Below are 17,314 nucleotides of genomic sequence, written 5' to 3'. Positions count from 1 at the left end.
AGATTCCAAGAAAGTAGTGTTAGCAAACCACTCATTGAAGAGAACAGTGTAACTCTGTTAGATAAGTTCAGACATCCCAAAGCATTTAGTTTCTCAGATAGCTTCTTTTCCGTTTTTATCTGAGGATATTTCCTTTGTCACCATAGGCTTCAATGCAATCCAAAATATCCCTTCCCACATTCCCGAAAAACAGGGTTAACAAACTGCTCCAGGAAAAGAATCATGTAACTCTGTGCAATGAATTCGCAAATCACAGAGCAGTCTCTCAGAAAGTTTCTTTCTAGTTTTTGTCTGAGGATATTTCCTTTTTCACAATAAGCTTCAATGCACTCCAAAATATCAAGTTGCAGATTCCAAGAAAACAGTGTTAGCATACTGCTCCATGAAAAGAAAGGTGTAACACTGTGAGTTGATTTCCCACATCACAAAGAAATTTCTCAGAAAGCTTCTTTATCATTTTTATCTGAGGATTATTCTTTTGTCACCATAGCCTTCAATGCGATCCAAAATATTCCTTCTCAGATTCCCCAAAAACAGTGCTACCAATCATCTCCATGAAAAGTAAGGTGTAACTCTGTGAGTTGAATTCAAGCTTGTGTCTCTGTGAGACAATTTCATACATCACAAAGAACTATCTCAGAAAGCATCTTGTTACTTTTTATCTGAGGATATTTCCTTAGTAACCATAGGTGTCAATGCCATCCAAAATATCCCTTCTCAGATTCCCCCAAAACAGTGCTAGCAAACTGATCCAAGAAAAGAATCATGTAACTCTGTGAGAAGATTTAATACATCCAAAAGTGGTTTCTCAGAAAGCTTCTTTCTAGTTTTTGTCTGAGGATATTTCCTTTACCAATATAGGCCTCAATGTACTCAAAAATATCCCTGTGCAGATTCCATGAAAACAGTGTTAGCACACTGCTCCAAGAAAAGTAAGGTGTAACACTGTGAGATGAATTCCCACATCACAAATAACTTTGTCCAAAAGCTTCTTTTTTGTTTATATCTGCAGATATTTCCATTTTCACCAGAGGACTCAGTGCGCTCCCAAATATTCCTTTGAAGATTCGACAAAAGCAGGGTTAGAAAACTGCCCCATGAAAAGAAAGGTGTAACACTGTGAGATAAATTCATACATCACAAAGGACTTTCTCCGAAAGTTTCTTTCTAGTTTTAATATCAGGATATTTCCTTTGTCACCATAGGCTTCAATGTGATCCTAAATATCCCTTCTAAGATGTCCCAAAAACAGGGTTAGCAAACTTCTCCATGAAAAGAACAGTGTATATCTGTGAAATGAATTCACACAACATAATGAAGTTTCTCAGAAACCTTCCTTATGGTTTTTATCTGCAGATATTTCCTTTGTCATCATAGGCTTCAATATACTCCCAAACACCCTATTGCAGATTTCACAAAAACAGTGTTAAGTATCTGCTCAATGAGAAAAATGTTATATCTCTGTGAGATGAAATTGCCCATCATTAACAGTTTCTCAGAATGTTTCTTTCTAGTTTTTATCTCAGGATATTTCCTTTTTCACCATATGCCTCAATGCGCTCCCCAGTATCCCTTTACAGATTCCACAAACACAGTGTTAGCATTATATTCCATGAAAAGACAGGTGTACCTCAGGGAGATGAATTAACACATCACAAAGCAGTTTCTCATAAAGCTTCTTTCCAGTTTTTATATTATTTTATTTCCTTTGTCATCATAGGCTTCAATGTGATCCAAAATATTCTTTCTGCGATTCCCCAAAAACATTGATAACAGACTGATCTACGAAAAGAATCATGTAGCTCTGTGACATGAATTACAACATCACAAAGCCGTTTCTCAGAAAGCTTCTTTCTTGTTTTTACTTAAGGATATTTCTGTTTCCACCATAAGCTTCAATGTGCTCTGAAATATACCATTGCAGATTCCAAGAAAACAGGGTTAGCAAACTGCTCAATGAAAAAGACAGTATAACTCTGTGAGATGAATTCACAAATCAGGAAGTAGTTTCTCAGAAAGTTTCTCTCTACTTTTATCTGAGGATATTACCTTGTTCACCTTAGGCCTCAAAGTGCTCCCAAAAATCCCTTTGCAGATTCCAAGAAAACACTGTTAACACACTTCTGCATGAAAAGAAATGTGCAACTCCGTGACATGAATTCACACATCACAAAGAACTTTCTCAGAAACCTTCTTTCTAGTTCCTATCTGAGGATATTTCATTTGTCACCTTAGGCTTCAATGCGATCCAAAATATTCCTTCTGAGATCCCCAAAAATTGCGTTACCATACTAATCCATGTAAAGAATTGTGCAACCCTGTGAGATGAATTAACACATCACAAAGCAGTTTCTCAGGAGGCTTCTTTCTACTTTTCATATGACAACATCTCCTTTATCACCATAAGCTTCAATGGATTCAAAATATCCCATTGCAGATTCCAAGAAAAATGTTAGCAAACTACTCAATGACAAGAACAGTGTAACTCTGTGAGGTGAATTCAGTCAACACAAAGCAGTTTCTCTGAAAGCATTTTTCTACTTTTTATCTGAATATATTTCATTTTCACCGTAGGCCTCAATGGGCTCCCAAATATCCCTTAGCAGCTTCTACAAAAAGAGTGTTAGCAAACTACTCAGTGAAAAATACAGTGTAGCACTGTGAGATGAATTCACACATCACAAAGAACTTTCTCAGAAAGATTATTTCCAGTTTTTATCTGAGCATATTTCCTTTTTTACCATAAGCTTCAATGTCATTCAAAATATACCATCTCAGATAGCCCAAAAACAGTGCCACCAAACAGCTCCATGAAAATAATCGTGTAATTCTGTGAGATGAATTCACACATCACAAAGTAGTTTCTCAGAAAGCTTCTTGTGCTTTTTCTGTGAGGAAATTTCTTTTGTCACCATGGACTTTAATGCACTCCCTAATATCCTATTGCAGATTCCATGAAAACTGTCACCAAACTGGGCAATGAAAAGAACGGTGTACCACTGTGAGATGAATTCAGACATCACAAAGCAGGTTCACAGAAAGCTTCTTTAGTTTTTTTCTGAGGATATTTCGTTTTTCACTATAGAAAACATTGCACCCCGAAATGTCCCTGTGCAAATTTCATGAAAACAGTGTTAGCACACTCCTCCAAGAAAGGAAAACTTTAACTCAGTGAGATGAATTAACACATCATGAAACAGTTTCTCAGAAAGGTTGTTTGCGTTTTTATGAGGATAATTCCTTTGTACCATAGCCTTCAATGCGATCCAAAAAATCCCTTCTCAGATTCCTCAAAACACTGCTACCAAAATTATCCATGAAAAGAATCGTGTAGCTCTGTGAAATGAATTAGCACATGACAAAGCAGTTTCTCAGACAGCATATTTCTTCTTTTTAAAAGAGGATGTTTCCTTTGCCACCATAAGCTTTAATGCACTCAGAAATATTCCATTGCAGATTGCAAGAAAACAGTTTTAGCAAACTGCTCAATGAAAAGAACAGTATAACTCTGTGAGATGAATTCACAAATCACAAAGCAGTTACTCAGAAAGATTCTTTCTAGTTTTTATCTGAGAAGATTTCCTTTATCACCATAGGCCTCAAAGTGCTCCCAAATATCCCTTTGCAGATTGCACGAAAACAGTGTTGGCAAACTGCTCCACGAAAAGAAAGGTGTAACACTGTTTGATGAATTGGCATATCACAAAGAACTTTCTCAGAAAGCTTCTTTCTGGTTTTTATCTGAGGATATTTCCTTTGTCACCATAGACTTCAATGAGATCCAAAATACCCCTTCTCAGATTCCCCCAAAACATTGCTACAAAACTGATTCATGAAAAGGATTATGTAACTCTGTGAGATGAATTAACTCTTCACAAATAAGTTTCTCAGATAGCTTTCTTTTGAGTTTTTATCTGAGGATATTTCCTTTGTCACCATAGGCTTCAATGTGATCCAAAATATCGTTTTTCAGATTCCCCAGAAACAGTGTCAATAACCTGATTCATAAAAAGAATCATGTAACACTGTGAGATGAAATCAGAAATCACAAAGCAGTTTCTCATAAAGCTTCTTTCTAGTTTTTGTCTGAGGATAGTTCCTTTTTCACCATAGGCCTCAATGAGCTCGCGAATATCCCTATGCAGATTCCACGAAAAGAGTGTTAGCAAACTGCTCCATGAAAAGAAAGGTGTAACTCGGTGAGATAAATTCACAATTCAGAAGGCTTTTTCTCAGAAAGCTTTTTTCTGTTTTTTTTTCTGGGGATATTTCCTTTGTCACCCTATTCTTCAAGGTGCTCCCAAATATCCTATTTCAGATTCCACAAAAACAGTGTTATCAATCTCATCAATGAAAACAACAGTATATCACTGTGAGTTGAATTCACATAATCAAAATTAGTTTCTCAGAAATCTTCTTTCTAGTTATTATCTGAGGATATTTCCTTTTTCACGCTAGGCCTCAATGCACTCCCATATATCACTTGCAGATTCCACAAAAACAGAGTTTACAAACTGCTCCATGAAAGTAGAGGTGTAACTCTGTGAAATGAATTCACACATCATGAAGCAGTTTCTCAGAAATCTACTTCCTAGTTTTTATATGAGTATATATTTTTTCCCACTATAAGCATCAAAGTGCTCCCAAATATCCCTTTGCAAATTCCAAGAAAACAGTGTTAGCAAACTGCTCCATTAAAAGAAAGGTATAACTCTGTGGGATGAATTCACATATCACAAAGAACTTTGTCAGAAAGTTTCTTTCTAGTACTTATCTGAGAATATTTCGTTTGTCACCATATTCATCAAAGTGATCCAATATATCCCTTCTCAGATTCCCCAAAACAGTGTTACCAAACTGATCCATGAAGAGATTCCTGTAACTCTGCAAGATGAGTTAACACATCACAAAACAGTTTCTCAGAAATCTTCTTTCTAGTTTTTATATGAGGATATTTCCTTTGTCATCTTAAGCTTCAACATGCTCTGAAATATCAGATTGCAGATTCCAAGAAAACAGTGGTAGAAAACTGCTCAATGAAAATAACAGTGTAACACTGTGAGATGAATTCACACATCACAAGGAGGTTTCTCAGTAAGCTTCTTTTGGTTTTTGTCTGAGGATATTTCCTTTTACACGGTCGGCCTCAACTCGCTCTCAAATATCCCTTCGCAGATTGCATGAAAACAGTGTTAGCAAACTTTTCCATGAAAAAAAAGTGTAACTCTGTGAGATGAATTCACATGTCAAAAATAACTTTCTGATAAATCTTCTTACTAGTTTTTATCTGGGTATATTTCCTTTGTCACCATAGGCTTCAATGAGATCCAAATTATCCCTTCTCAGATTGCCCAAAAACAAAGTTACCAAACGGATCCATGAAAATAATCATGTAACTCTGTGAGATGAGTTAGGTCTTCCCACAACAGTTTCTCAGAAATATTTTGTGTAGTTTTTATCTGAGGATATTTCCTTTGTTACCGTAGACTTCAATGCGATCCAAAATATCCCTTCTCAGATTCCGCAAAACAGTGCTACCAAACTTCTCCAAGAAAAGAATCATGTCACACTGTGAGATGAATTCACAAATCATGAAGTAGTTTCTCAGAAATCTTCTTTCTAGTTTTTGTCTGAGGATAGTTCCTTTTTCACCATAGGTCTCAATGCTCTCGTGAATATCTCTTTGCAGATTCCACGAAAAGAGTGTCAGTGAGCTGCTCTATGAAAAAAAGGTGTATCTCTGTGAGATGAAATCACACATAACAAAACAATTTCTCAGAAAGCTTCTTTCTGGGTTTTGTCTGGGGATATTTCCTTTGTCACCATATTCTTAAATGTGCTCCCAAATATGCTATTGCAGATTCCACGAGAACAATGTTATCAAACGCCTCAATGAAGACAACCATATATCTCTGTGAGTTGAATTCACACATCCCAAAGTAGTTTCTCAGAAATCTTCTTTCTAGTTTTTTTCTGAGGATATTTCCTTTTTCACCATAGACCTCAATGCACTCCCATATATCATTTTGTGGATTCCACAAGAACAGGGTTTGCAAACTGCTCCGTGAAAAGAAAGGTGTAACTCTGTGAGATGAATTCACACATCACAAATAACTTTTTCAGAAGGCTTCCTTCTAGTTTTTATCTGAGGATATTTCCTTTGTCACCATAGACATCAATGCAATCCAACATATTCCTCCTCAGATTCTCCAAAAACAGTGCTACCAGTCATCGCTATGAAAAGTACAGTGTAACTCTGTTAGTTGAATTCAAGCATCACACAGCTGTTCCTCAGAAATCTTCTTTCTAGTTTTTGTATGAGGTTATTTCCTTTTGTGCCATTGGCCTCAATGCACTTGCAAATACCCCTTTGCGGATTCCACGAAAATAGTGTTTGCAAACTGCTCCATGAAAAGAAAGGTGTACATCTGTGAGTTGAATTCACACATCACAAAGAAGTTTCCCAGAAAGCTTCTTTTTGTTTTTTTTTCTTAGGATATTTCCTTTGTCACCTTAGGCTTCACTGTGCTCCCAAATATCTTGTTGCAGATTATACAAAAACAGTGTTATCATACTGCTCATTGAAAACAACAGTGTAACTCTGTGAGATGAATTCCCACATCCAAAAATTGCTTATCGGAAAGCTTCTTTCTAGATTTTATCTGAGAATATTTACTTTTTGACCATAGGCCTCAATGTGATCTGTAATGTCCCATCGCAGATTCCATGAAAAAAAGGTTAACACACTTCCCCATGGAAAGAACAGTATAATTCTGTGAGGTTAATTCATGCATCACAAATAACTTTCTCAGAAAGCTTCTTTCTAGCTTTTATCTGAGGATATTCCCTTGGCCACCATATTTTTCCTTGCGATCCAAAATATCCCTTCTCATTTTACCCAAAAACAGTGCTACCAAACAGATCCATGAAAGGAGTCATGTAAGTCAGTCAGATGAATTAACACATCACAAAGCGGTTTCTCAGAAAGCTTCTTACTAGTTTTTATGTGAATATATTTCCTTTATCACCATAAGTTTCATTGTTTTCTGAAATATCCCATTGCAGATTCCAAGAAAACAGTGTTTGCAAGCTGCTCAATGAAAAGAACAGTATAACTTTGTGAGATAAATTGACACAATACAAACCAATTTCTCAATAGGCTTCTTTTTGGTTTTCATCTAATTATGTTTCCTTTGTCACCATAGGCTTCAATGTGCTCTGAAATATCCCATTGCAAATTCCAAGAAAACAGCGTTACCAAACTGCTCAATGTAAACCACTGTGTAACTCTATGAGATGAATGCACATATCACAAAGCAGTTCCTCAGAAAGATTCTTTCCAGTTTTTAACTGAGAATATGCCCTTTTTCAACATAGATCTCAATACACTCCCAAATATCCCTTTGAAGAATACACCAAAAGAGTATTAGCAAATTACTAAATGAAAAGAAAATTGTACCTCTGTGAGTTGAATTCACACATCATGAAAAACTTTCTCAGAAAGCTTCTTTCTAGTTTTCATCTGAGAATGTTCCCTCGGTCACCATATTTTTCATTGTGATCCAAAATATCCCTTCTCAGTTTACCCAAAAACAGTTCTACCAAACAGATCCATGAAAGGAGTCGTGTAAGTCAGTGAGATGAATTAACACATCACAAAGCAGTTTCTCAGAAAGCTTCTTACTAGTTTTTATATGAAGATATTTCTTTTGTCACCATAAGTTTCAATGTGCTCTGAAATATCCCATTGCAGATTCCAAGAAAACAGTGTTAACAGACTGCTTAATGAAAAGAACAGTGAAACACTGTGACACGATTTCACACATCACAAATCAGTTTCTCAGAAAGCTTCTTTCTAGTTTTTATCTGAGGATATTTCTTTTTTCACTGTAGACCTCAATGCGTTCCCAAATATCCCTTTGCAGATTCCATGAAAACAGTGTTAGCAAATTGCTCCATGAAAAGAACGGTGTACTTCTGTGACATGAATTCACACATCACAAAGAACTTTCTCAGAAAACTTCTTTCTAGTTTCAATCTGAGGATATTTCCTTAGTCACCATATGTATCAATGCCATCCAAAGTATCCCCTCTCAGATTCCACAAAAACCTTGCTACCTAATTGATCCATGAAAGGAATCATGTAACTTGGTGAGAATTAACACATAACAAAGTGGTTTCTCAGAAAGTTTCTTTCTACTTTTTATATGAGGATATTTCCTTTGTCACCATAAGATCCAATGCACTCGAAGGCCAGGGGGCGGAGCAAGATGGCCGAATAGGAACAGCTCCAGTCTCCAACTCCCAGCGCGAGCGACACAGAAGACCGGTGATTTCTGCATTTTCAACTGAGGTACTGGGTTCATCTCACTGGGGAGTGCCGGACGATCGGTGCTGGTCAGCTGCTGCAGCCCGACCAGCGAGAGCTGAAGCAGGGTGAGGCATTGCCTCACCTGGGAAGTGCAAGGGGGAAGGGAATCCCTTTTCCTAGCCATGGGAACTGAGACACACAACACCTGGAAAATCGGGTAACTCCCACCCCAATACTGCGCTTTAAGCAAACAGGCACACCAGGAGATCAAATCCCACACCTAGCCAGGAGGGTCCCACACCCACGGAGCCTCCCTCATTGCTAGCACAGCAGTCTGTGATCTACTGGCAAGGCAGCAGTGAGGCTGGGGGAGGGGCGCCCGCCATTGCTGAGGCTTAAGTAGGTAAACAAAGCTGCTGGGAAGCTCGAGCTGGGTGGCGCTCACAGCAGCTCAAGGAAACCTGTCTGTCTCTGTAGACTCCACCTCTGGGGACAGGGCAATAACAAACACAGCCGAAACATCTGCAGACGCAAACGACTCTGTCTGACAGCTTTGAAGAGAGCAGTGGATCTCCCAACACGGAGGTTGAGATCTGAGAAGGGACAGACTCCCTGATCAAGTGGGTCCCTGACCCCTGAGTAGCCTAACTGAGAGACATCCCCCACTAGGGGCAGTCTGACACCCCACACCTCACAGGGTGGAGTACACCCCTAAGAGGAAGCTTCCAAAGCAAGAATCAGACAGGTACACTCGCTCTTCAGAAATATTCTACCTTCTGCAGCCTCTGCTGCTGATACCCAGGAAAACAGGATCTGGAGTGGACCTCAAGCAATCTCCAACAGACCTACAGCTGAGGGTCCTGACTGTTAGAAGGAAAACTATCAAACAGGAAGGACACCTACACCAAAACCCCATCAGTACATCACCATCATCAAAGACCAGAGGCAGATAAAATCACAAAGATGGGGAAAAAGCAGGGCAGAAAAGCTGGAAATTCAAAAAATAAGAGCGCATCTCCCCCGGCAAAGGAGCGCAGCTCATCGCCAGCAATGGATCAAAGCTGGATGGAGAATGACTTTGACGAGATGAGAGAAGAAGGCTTCAGTCCATCAAATTTCTCAGAGCTAAAGGAGGAATTACGTACCCAGTGCAAAAAAACTAAAAATCTTGAAAAAAAAGTGGAAGAATTGATGGCTAGAGTAATTAATGCAGAGAAGGTCATAAACGAAATGAAAGAGATGAAAACCATGACACGAGAAATACGTGACAAATGCACAAGCTTCAGTAACCAACTCGATCAACTGGAAGAAAGAGTATCTGCGATTGAGGATCAAATGAATGAAATGAAGTGAGAAGAGAAACCAAAAGAAAAAAGAAGAAAAAGAAATGAACAAAGCCTGCAAGAAGTATGAGATTATGTAAAAAGACCAAATCTACGTCTGATTGGGGTGCCTGAAAGTGAGGGGGAAAATGGAACCAAGTTGGAAAACACTCTTCAGGATATCATCCAGGAGAACTTCCCCAACCAAGTAGGGCAGGCCAACATTCAAATCCAGGAAATACAGAGAACGCCACAAAGATACTCTTCGAGAAGAGCAACTCCAAGACACATAATTGCCAGATTCACCAAAGTTGAAATGAAGGAAAAAATCTTAAGGGCAGCCAGAGAGAAAGTTCGGGTTACCCACAAAGGGAAGCCCATCAGACTAACAGCAGATCTCTCGGCAGAAACTCTCCAAGCCAGAAGAGAGTGGGGGCCAATATTCAACATTCTTAAAGAAAAGAATTTTAAACCCAGAATTTCATATCCAGCCAAACTAAGTATCATAAGTGAAGGAGAAATAAAATCCTTTACAGATAAGCAAATGCTTAGAGATTTTGCCACCACTAGACCTGCCTTACAAGAGACCCTGAAGGAAGCACTAAACATGGAAAGGAACAACCGGTACCAGCCATTGCAAAAACATGCCAAAATGTAAAGACCATCGAGGCTAGGAAGAAACTGCATCAACTAACGAGCAAAATAACCAGTTAATATCATAATGGCAGGATCAAGTTCACACATAACAATCTTAACCTTAAATGTAAATGGACTAAATGCTCCAATTAAAAGACACAGACTGGCAAACTGGATCAAGAGTCAAGACCCATCAGTCTGCTGTATTCAGGAGACCCATCTCACACGCAGAGACATACATAGGCTCAAAATAAAGGGATGGAGGAAGATTTACCAAGCAAATGGAGAACAAAAAAAAGCAGGGGTTGCAATACTAGTCTCTGATAAAACAGACATTAAACCATCAAAGATCAAAAGAGACAAAGAAGGCCATTACATAATGGTAAAGGGATCAATTCAACAGGAAGAGCTAACTATCCTAAATATATATGCACCCAATACAGGAGCACCCAGATTCATAAAGCAAGTCCTTAGAGACTTACAAAGAGACTTAGACTCCCATACAATAATAATGGGAGACTTTAACACTCCACTGTCAACATTAGACAGATCAACGAGACAGAAAGTTAACAAGGATATCCAGGAATTGAACTCATCTCTGCAGCAAGCAGACCTAATAGACATCTATAGAACTCTCCACCCCAAATCAACAGAATATACATTCTTCTCAGCACCACATCGTACTTACTCCAAAATCGACCACGTAATTGGAAGTAAAGCGCTCCTCGGCAAATGTACAAGAACAGAAATTATAACAAACTGTCTCTCAGACCACAGTGCAATCAAACTAGAACTCAGGACTAAGAAACTCAATCAAAACCGCTCAACGACATGGAAACTGAACAACCTGCTCCTGAATGACTACTGGGTACATAACGAAATGAAGGCAGAAATAAAGATGTTCTTTGAAACCAATGAGAACAAAGATACAACATACCAGAATCTCTGGGACACATTTAAAGCAGTGTGTAGAGGGAAATTTATAGCACTAAATGCCCACAAGAGAAAGCAGGAAAGATCTAAAATTGACACTCTAACATCGCAATTAAAAGAACTAGAGAAGCAAGAGCAAACACATTCGAAAGCTAGCCGAAGGCAAGAAATAACTAAGATCAGAGCAGAACTGAAGGAGATAGAGACACAAAAAACTCTCCAAAAAATCAATGAATCCAGGAGTAGGTTTTTTGAAAAGATCAACAAAATTGACAGACCACTAGCCAGACTAATAAAGAAGAAAAGAGAGAAGAATTAAATCGAAGCAATTAAAAATGATAAAGGGGATATCACCACCGACCCCACAGAAATACAAACTACCATCAGAGAATACTATAAACACCTCTACGCAAATAAACTGGAAAATCTAGAAGAAATGGATAATTTCCTGGACACTTACACTCTTCCAAGACTAAACCAGGAAGAAGTTGAATCCCTGAAGAGACCAATAGCAGGCTCTGAAATTGAGGCAATAATTAATAGCCTACCAACCAAAAAAAGTCCAGGACCGGATGGATTCACAGCTGAATTCTACCAGAGGTATAAGGAGGAGTTGGTACCATTCCTTCTGAAACTATTCCAATCAATAGCAAAAGAGGGAATCCTCCCTAACTCATTTTATGAGGCCAACATTATCCTGATACCAAAGCCTGGCAGAGACACAACAAAAAAAGAGAATTTTAGACCAATATCCCTGATGAACATCGATGCAAAAATCCTCAATAAAATACTGGCAAACCGGATTCAGCAACACATCAAAAAGCTTATCCACCATGATCAAGTGGGCTTCATCCCTGGGATGCAAGGCTGGTTCAACATTCGCAAATCAATAAACATAATCCAGCATATAAACAGAACCAAAGACAAGAACCACATGATTATCTCAATTGATGCAGAAAAGGCTTTTGACAAAATTCAACAGCCCTTCATGCTAAAAACGCTCAATAAATTCGGTATTGATGGAATGTACCTCAAAATCATAAGAGCTATTTATGACAAACCCACAGCCAATATCATACTGAATGGGCAAAAACTGGAAAAATTCCCTTTGAAAACTGGCACAAGACAGGGATGCCCTCTCTCACCACTCCTATTCAACATAGTGTTGGAAGTTCTGGCTAGGGCAATTAGGCAAGAGAAAGAAATCAAGGGTATTCAGTTAGGAAAAGAAGAAGTCAAACTGTCCCTGTTTGCAGATGACAGGATTGTATATTTAGAAAACCCCATTGTCTCAGCCTAAAATCTCCTTAAGCTGATAAGCAACTTCAGCAAAGTCTCAGGATACAAAATTAATGTGCAAAAATCACAAGCATTCTTATACACCAGTAACAGACAAACAGAGAGCCAAATCAGGAATGAACTTCCATTCACAATTGCTTCAAAGAGAATCAAATACCTAGGAATCCAACTTACAAGGGATGTAAAGGACCTCTTCAAGGACAACTACAAACCACTGCTCAGTGAAATAAAAGAGGACACAAACAAATGGAAGAACATTCCATGCTCATGGATAGGAATAATCAATTTCGTGAAAATGGCCATACTGCCCAAGGTCATTTATAGATTCAATGCCATCCCCATCAAGCTACCAATGAGTTTCTTCACAGAATTGGAAAAAACTGCTTTAAAGTTCATATGGAACCAAAAAAGAGCCCGCATCTCCAAGACAATCCTAAGTCAAAACAACAAAGCTGGAGGCATCACGCTACCTGACTTCAAACTATACTACAAGGCTACAGTAACCAAAACAGCATGGTACTGGTACCAAAACAGAGATATAGACCAATGGAACAGAACAGAGTCCTCAGAAATAATACCACACATCTACAGCCATTTGATCTTTGACAAACCTGAGAGAAACAAGAAATGGGGAAAGGATTCCCTATTTAATAAATGGTGCTGGGAAAATTGGCTAGCCATAAGTAGAAAGCTGAAACTGCATCCTTTCCTTACTCCTTATACGAAAATTAATTCAAGATGGAGTAGAGACTTAAATGTTAGACCTAATACCATAAAAATCCTAGAGGAAAACCTAGGTAGTACCATTCAGGACATAGGCATGGGCAAAGACTTCATGTCTAAAACACCAAAAGCAACGGCAGCAAAAGCCAAAATTGACTAATGGGATCTCATTAAACTAAAGAGCTTCTGCACAGCAAAAGAAACTACCATCAGAGTGAACAGGCAACCTACAGAATGGGAGAAAATTTTTGCAATCTACTCATCTGACAAAGGGCTAATATCCAGAACCTACAAAGAACTCAAACAAATTTACAAGAAAAAAACAAACAACCCCATCAAAAAGTGGGCAAAGGATATGAACAGACATTTCTCAAAAGAAGACATGCATACAGCCAACAGACACATGAAAAAATGCTCATCATCACTGGCCATCAGAGAAATGCAAATCAAAACCACAATGAGATACCATCTCACACCCGTTAGAATGGCGATCATTAAAAAGTCAGGAAACAACAGGTGCTGGAGCGGATGTGGAGAAATAGGAACACTTTTACACTGTTGGTGGGATTTTAAACTAGTTCAACCATTCTGGAAAACAGTATGGCGATTCCTCAAGGATCTAGAACTAGATGTACCATATGACCCAGCCATCCCATTACTGGGTATATACCCAAAGGATTATAAATTATGCTGCTATAAAGACACATGCACTCGTATGTTTATTGCAGCACTATTCACTATAGCAAAGACTTGGAATCAACCCAAATGTCCATCAGTGACAGATTGGATTAAGAAAATGTGGCACATATACACCATGGAATACTATGCAGCCATCAAAAAGGATGAGTTTGTGTCCTTTATAGGGACATGGATGCTGCTGGAAACCATCATTCTTAGCAATCTATCACAAGAACAGAAAACCAAACACCGCATGTTCTCACTCATAGGTGGGAACTGAACAATGAGATCACTTGGACTCAGGAAGGGGAACATCACACACAGGGGCCTGTCATGGGGAGGGGGGAGGGGGGAGGGATTGCATTGGGAGTTATACCTGATGTAAATGACAAGTTGATGGGTGCAGCACACCAACATGGCACAAGTATACATATGTAACAAACCTGCACGTTATGCACATGTACCCTACAACTTAAAGTATAATAATAATAAATAAATTTAAAAAAAAAAGGTTGGTGTAACTCTGTAAGGTGAATTCAAACATCAAAAAAAAGTTTCTCAGAGTGCTTTTTTCTAGTTTTTATCTGAGGATATTTCCTTTGTAACCAAAGTCTTCAATGTGATCTAAAATATCCTTTCTCAGATTCCCCAAAACCAGTGCTACCAAACTAATCCATGAAAGAATCATGTACCTCTGTGTGATTAATTCATAAATCACAAAGCAGTTTCTCAGAAAGCTTATTTCTAGTTTTTGTTTGAGGATATTTTCGTTTTCACTGTAGGCCTCAATGTGCTCATAAATATCCCTTTGCAGATTACACGAAAGTATTGTTAGCAAACTGCTCCCTCAAAAGACACGTGTGAATCTGTGAGATGAATTCACACATCACAAGCAGTTTCTCAGAAAGTTTTCTTTGATTTTTGCCTGAGGATATTTCCTTTGTCACCATAGTTTCAATGCGCTCCCAAATATCCCATTGCAGATTCCATGAAAACAGCCTGAGCTAACTGCTCCAGGAAATGAATCCTGTAACTCTGGGAGATGAATACACACATCACAAAGCAGTTTCTCAGAATTCTTCTTTCTAGTTTTAATGTGAGGATATTTCCTTTGTCACTCTAGGCTTTAATGGGATCCAAAGTATCCCTTCTCAGATTCCCCAAAAGCACTGCTACCAAAGTGATGCATGAAAAGGATGGTGTCACTCTCTGGGATGAATTCAGTCCTCACAAAAGTGTTTCTCTGAAAGCTTCTTTCTACTTTTTATCTGAAGATATTTCCTTTTTTGCCATTGGATGCTATGTGCTCCTGAATATCCCTTGGCAGATTTGACAGAAACTGCTCAATTGAAAGAATGGTGTAACTCTATGAGATGAATTCACACATCACAAACCAGTTTCTCAGAAAATTTATTTTTGGTTTTTGTCTGAGGATATTTCCTTTTTCACTGTAGCCTTCAATGTGATCCAAAATATCCCTTCTGAGTTTCCCCAAAAACAGTGCTACCAAACTGATCATAGAAAAGTATCATACAGCTCTGTGAGATGAATTAGCACATCACAAAACAGTTTGTGAGAAAGTTTCTTTCTAGTTTTTGTCTGAGGATATTTCCTTTTTCACCTTAAGCCTCAATGGGCTTCTAAATATCCCTTCTCAGACACCACAAAAACAGTGATGCCAACATGCTCCCTCAACAGAAACGTAGAGCTCTATGAGACGAATGCACACATTGCAAAGGAGTTTCCCCAAAAGCACCTCTACAATTCTTATCTGAAGAAAATCCTTTCTTCACCTCAGTCCCCTGTGCGCTCCAAAATATCCCTCTGCAGATTCCACAAAAACAGTGCTAACAAAAAACTCCATGAAAAGAATGATGTAAATCTGTGAGATAAATTGACCCATCACAAAGCAGTTCCTCTGGAAGTTTATGTGTAGTTTTTATCTAGGGTATTTCCTTTTCCACCATAGGCTTCAATTCACTCCAAAATTTCCCTTCTCTAACACCACAAAAACAGTTATGCCAAAGTGCTCCCTCAACAGAAATGTTTATTTCTATGATATGAATGCTCACATCACAAAGAAGTTTCTCTGAAAGGTTCTCTCCAGTTGTTACCTGAAGAATTTTAATTTTTCACCTAAGGTCTCTATGCGCTCCCAAATATCCCACTGTAGATTCCACCAAAACAGGGCTACCAAACTGCGCAATTAAAAGAAGGGTTTAACTCTGTGAGATGAAATCCGCCATCAAAAAGGAGATTCTCAGGAAGTTTCTTTCTAATTGTTATCTTAGGATATTTCCTATTCCACCGTATTCTTCAGTGCACTCCCAAATATCCCTTCTAAGAGATCACAAAAAGAGTGATGCCAAAGTACTCCCTCAACAGAAACATTTCACTCTATGATATGAATGCACACATTACAAAGGAGTTTCTCAGAAAGCTTCTCTCCAGTTTTTACCTGAAGATATTTCCTTTTTTGCCAATGGGTTCTATGTGCTCCTGAATATCCCTTTGCAGATTCCACAAAAACAGTGCTACCAAACTGCTCAATGAAAAGAAAAGTGTAAGCCTGTGAGATGAATTCACTCATCACAAAGCTGTTTCTTTCTAGTTCAAATCTGAAGACATTTCCTTTTTCACCATAGGCTTCAATGTGCTCCCAAATATCTCTTCTCAAATACTACAAAAACAGTGATGCCGAGCTGCTCAATCAACAAAAAGGTTAATCTCCATGAGATGAATAGACCAATCCAAAAACCATTTCTTGCAAAACTTGTCTCCAGTTTTTATCTGAAGTTATTTCATTTTTCACCAAAGTCCTCTAGGAGCTCCCAAATATCCCTTTGTAGATTCCACAAACACAGTGCTACTGAACAGCTCAAAGAAAACAAATGTGTAACTCTGTTTGATGAATTCACCCATCATAAAGTAATTTCTCGGAATGTTTCTTTCTGGTTTTTATCTGAGGATATTTCCTTTTTCACCATCTGCTTCTTTCTAGTTTAAATCTGAGGATATTTCCTTTTTCAACATAGCAGATTCCATAAAAACAGTGACATCAAACTGCTCCATGAAAATAATGGTGTAACTCTGTGAAATGAACTCAAAAATCACAAAGCAGTTTCTCAGAAAGCTTCTTTTTAGTTTTTGTCAGAGGATATTTCTTTTGTCACTCTAAGCTTCAATGTGCTCAAAAATATCCCATTGGAGATTCCAAGAAAACAGTGCTAGCAAACTGCTCAATGAAAAGAACAGCGTAACTCTGTGAGACGAATTCTCACATCAGATAGCAGTTTCTCAGAAAGCATCTTTTTGGTTTTTAACTGAGGATATTTCCTTAGTCACTGTAGGCTTCAATATACTCCCTAATATCCTATTGCATGTTCCACAAAAACACTGTTAGCAAACTGCT

Source organism: Macaca nemestrina, chromosome 18 (assembly GCF_043159975.1).
Source record: "Macaca nemestrina isolate mMacNem1 chromosome 18, mMacNem.hap1, whole genome shotgun sequence".
Classification (NCBI taxonomy): domain Eukaryota; kingdom Metazoa; phylum Chordata; class Mammalia; order Primates; family Cercopithecidae; genus Macaca; species Macaca nemestrina.
This window is presented reverse-complemented; position numbering follows the sequence as displayed.